This window comes from Sturnus vulgaris, chromosome W (genome assembly GCF_052056855.1).
Source record: "Sturnus vulgaris isolate bStuVul1 chromosome W, bStuVul1.hap1, whole genome shotgun sequence".
Classification (NCBI taxonomy): domain Eukaryota; kingdom Metazoa; phylum Chordata; class Aves; order Passeriformes; family Sturnidae; genus Sturnus; species Sturnus vulgaris.
The window spans coordinates 44,451,199-44,455,397 of NC_142282.1; the positions used below are offsets into that span (position 1 = coordinate 44,451,199).

The 4,199-nt window shown below is 51.6% G+C and overlaps 1 long non-coding RNA gene across 1 annotated transcript; it reads right to left on the minus strand.

Annotated features, from left to right (window-relative positions):
* Window positions 1–878: 878 nt before the first annotated feature.
* On the minus strand, window positions 879–3,993 carry LOC148220217 (uncharacterized). Its single transcript, XR_015798893.1, has 2 exons — window positions 3,585–3,993; window positions 879–2,087 (listed from the first exon to the last, which is right to left on the minus strand). It is a non-coding gene; the product is annotated as an uncharacterized LOC148220217 (long non-coding RNA).
* Between the last annotated feature and the right edge of the window lie 206 nt (window positions 3,994–4,199).

Here is a 4,199-nt window from a genome sequence, read left to right on the forward strand (position 1 = left end):
GGAATTATATGCTCTAAAAAAACCATTGGAATATTTAGCACATAAGAAAGGAACCATATATACTGACTCAAAGTACATCTTTGGGGTAGTACACACTTTTGGAAAAATTTGGGAAGAAAGGGGGTTACTCAATTCAAAAGGAAAGGGATTGATACATGAGGGACTTATATTAGAGGTTTTAGAATCATTAAAATTGCCTGAAGAAATAGCTGTAGTACATGTTAAAAGATAGCAGAAAGGAATGACCTCAGAAATAAGGGGAAATAATTTGACAGATCAAGAGGCTAGAGATGCAGTCGAAAAAGGAATTAAAAGGGTTATGTTATTTTTGACCCCAGAGGAAGAAGAATTGGAAATTCCAAAGTTCAGTGAAACAGAACAGAAGGAATTAAGGAGGATAAGGGGAGAGCAAGATCAGTCTGGAAAATGGAAACTTCCTGATGGAAGGCAGTTACTTAAGCCACTTACTAGGAAAATATTAAAGACATGCATGAAAAAACTCATTGGGGTACTCAAGCTCTCTGTGATCACTTTCTAAGGAATTATGGGTGTATTAGGGTTTTTGGATTGGCAAAACAATAACCGAAAAATGTATAATTTGCCAAAAGGTAAATAAAAAGTTAATGAGAAAAAAACATGAGGAGGCCACGGGCTAGCTCTTTGACCATTTCAAAGTATCCAAGTCGACTTCACTGAACTTCCCCAAGTACAGAGGTTGAAATTTTTATTGGTAATATCAGACCATCTAACTCATTGGGTGGGAAGCTGTTCCCACTGTCAAAGCTACAGCTAATGTGGCATGTAAAATCTGTAGCCGTGGAAAGGGGTTTTAACCCTTTAAGTGTGGCGGAAATAAGATGCACAGCTACATGGTCATCTTTCATGACAAGAAGAAAGACACAAGTTTATTCAGAAACATACTTGGTTTTATAGCATGGCTCGCAATTCCAAGAGTAGAAAAAAGGTGATTGGTTCAGAGAGAAGACACCACATTCCCAGGGCCTGGTCACGCACCACAACAGGTGTTCTATCTTTGTTTTTCATTCCTTTTTATTTTTGACCAAATTATCACCCTGGGAGAAATTCTCCCTAGCCTTGAGCTGGACCAGCTTATGGGCTGGGAACAGAGCTGAAAAGCTCCAGCCTGGAATATTTTTCAGGCTGTAATTTTCTTACTTTCTCAGTATGTGTCCCAACAGGTCCCCCTTCTGAAATATATTAAAAAAGGAAGAGAGAAGTGTTTGTGCTCCCCAGCAGGGCCAGGAAAAGCAAACACAACCCAAAGACCTGAGGATATTTGAGTGCCAAGGGTTTGGTGTCTTTTCTCTGCCCAAATCCCATCACCAAGTGAAGTACAACAGTGGACAATTCACCACTAAGTGATTATACTAATACAATTGTGAAAACTGCTATCATTTCACCTAAACACATATCAACAGTTCAATGAACAGATGAATGTCCATTCTCCACATGTAGAGGGATCATCCCTTTGGTGTTTGGTTTGTTGTGCAGCATGGAAACTGAACAGTGACCACATTCTGCATCTCCTGGTCAAGGACAGAGTGAGCATTTCTTGCAGGTTACAGCAAGGATCCAGACGTGTCTCATCCAAAGCCTGTAATGAGGCAAAGGTGATTCACAAGAACAGGATTATTTTGATCTCTTTTTTCTCTTTTTCCAATTTCTCTGTTCTGCCTTGGAAACAGCAACAGAATTTTTCTGTTCTGCATTTGAGACAGCAGCAACCATAGGAAAAACCTGTGCTTCTCCCATTTGACTGTCATCCATGCAATTTGTCAGGAATTCTGCAGAAATTGACTCAATCACAGAAACATCTGCCTGAGAATTCCCTCTCCCCATGCCCACCCCAAGAATGGACCGAGACACAGCCCCTGCCCCTTTCGAAACGAGAACAGGGTTGTTGCTGCTGTCAGCACAGGGATGGAGCGATGCAGCACGGTGGATAGGTGGGAGAAGTCCTCCTGAGACCGGACAGGCAGACAGGTCTCTTCTGGTCGATGAGATCGGTGCTGGGGTCAGCAAATCCGAGGTAAAAATCATCTCTTCTTGGCGAATGAATGATGAGGCTGAGGGGGAAAGAGAAAACAGCCTTTCCTCTGCCAGAGCAGAGAAAAGAGGCAGAGACCCAGGCCCCACAAAGGAGCTAGGCTCTGACACCAGGGAGAAGGGAGGAGCTGGCACCATCCCCGGGCTCGGGAAGGGTGCCCGCTTCCCCCTTTCAGCAGCAGACAGGTCGGGTTCTGAAGTCATCGTCAAAGGGCGGGCCAGCACCACCCCTCTCTCTGAGAGGGAGGGCGTTGGCCCGGCAGGGGAGGCGGGAGTTACCACCGCCCCTTGGGCTGGGGGGGCGGCCGCATCTCCCCCCGAGCATCGGGAAGCCCGGCCCCAGAGGGCAGGGCACCCCCCGCAGGCGCTGGCCGTGAGGCTGCGCGCCCCGTGAGAGACTCGGGGGGGCTGCTGAGTTGGAGCAGCTCATGGCGAGCTCGTGGCTGCCCAGCAGCAGCCAACGGTGTCAGTGGCGGGAGGGCGGCGGTGGGCGCGTCAGCCGCTACGGCGATCGCAGCGCTCCCCGCCCGGGACCCAGCGAAGGAGGGGAGGCCCGGGCCCGGGCCGGGAAAGGACAGAAAGGACAGAAAGGGCGGGTCAGCTGCCGGCAGCCCCACTGCAGCAGCGGTGGTGGGGGCGCCGGGACTGGCCCGAGCCGGCGACGCCGAGCCGCCAGCCACTGGTGCATGCGCAGCAAAAGCGGGCACAGCTGCTGGGGACGCGCAGTCCCCACGCGCTGCCAACTTATCGCTCGCGGTGCCTGGAAGCGTCACGGGCACTGCTGCGCGGAGTTCAGTGGCTGTTAAAACTTCTAGTTTCTTATTTACAGCTTGCATAACTTGTTCTGTGATCACGGCCATGAATCGAGTGACCATGCCACTTGAAAAAACTGCCTCCGCGGGCAAGGGGGACACGTGAGCAGGGAGCCGGAGCTGTGAAAACGGCTCGGCTGCCTCATCCCGTGAAGGGGGGGAATGGATGCCCCTTGAAGCGCGGCTGGGGGAGAGCAGCAGTCGTGGCCCCCTCCTTGGTTTGGGGAAGGTGGGGGACGAGCGGATAGATTACCGCCCCCCGCTGGGCTCCGCGGGGCCCCTGGAGAGGCAGGGACCACCACGCAGCCGTCTCGATCACTCGCAGCGGGGGCAGGCGAAGAGGGATCAGCCTGCATTTCTGCGTGCCTGGACTCTGCGATCTTGCTCACAACGAGAGCCCGGACTTGCGCTAGCACAGCCCGCACGGGTGGCCGTGAGACCCTAGCAGGTAGAGGGCCCCGCGCTTCCCGCGGTGGAAAACCATGTCTCCCCGGGACGCAGATGGGGAGATTGGGAGAGGTAAAAGTTCCGGTGCAGTCTAAATCAATTAAAATGTCTCTCAGAGTTGAGAGCACCGTGTCCTGCTGTTTAGAATGTTGAATTCCTATATTTAAAGAGAAACCTGGTCCTCCCAGGAGTAATCCTGGGGTTTCTGCTGCCTAAAGCGAGCTAAGAAGTGCTCTGGGGCAAAAGTGCTCCTGTTACCTCTGTGATGGAGGCACAGCCGACGAATTCCGTGGGATGTCGCGTCCCGCTGCAGTCGTGTAAGGGTCCACGATCTTCCCAGATGGCTCTCTCGGTCCCGGCCGTCGTCACGGGTCCGGTCCTAGCCCCAGGGTCCGGTATCCTGGTTTTCTGGGTATTCCAGCCTGCTCCTGGCACGGCTCTGGCTACACAAAGCTCAGCTCTGAGCGCAGCCCCAGTTATCGACAGCCTCGCTGGGTCTGCCCCGGTTGGGAAGGCTTCGGGCCCCGAATTCTTCGGTGCCCTTGTCGGCAGAGGTCCTCTAGATCAAGCACTCGGTGAACCTCCAAATGTTGCTTGGTGGAGGCCTCCAAATGTAGCCATGTCCTGGGGTGACTTTGTCATGTTGAATTGTATCTACATTTGTCTGTTTAGCCCAGAAATAAGTTTTGTACCTTTAAGGCTAGATTAGAGAGTGAAGGAGGGGGGAGGAGAAGCAGTGGAATGTCTGAAGCAGTTGTTTTCAAAACACAGAGATAGGGGTTCCATTGTCTCGTCCTCCTGGACTGTGTCACTGTGGTGGACAGTGGAGAAAGCTCTCCTTTGCTTTTTGTTAGTTTCTGACTAAGTGAAGTA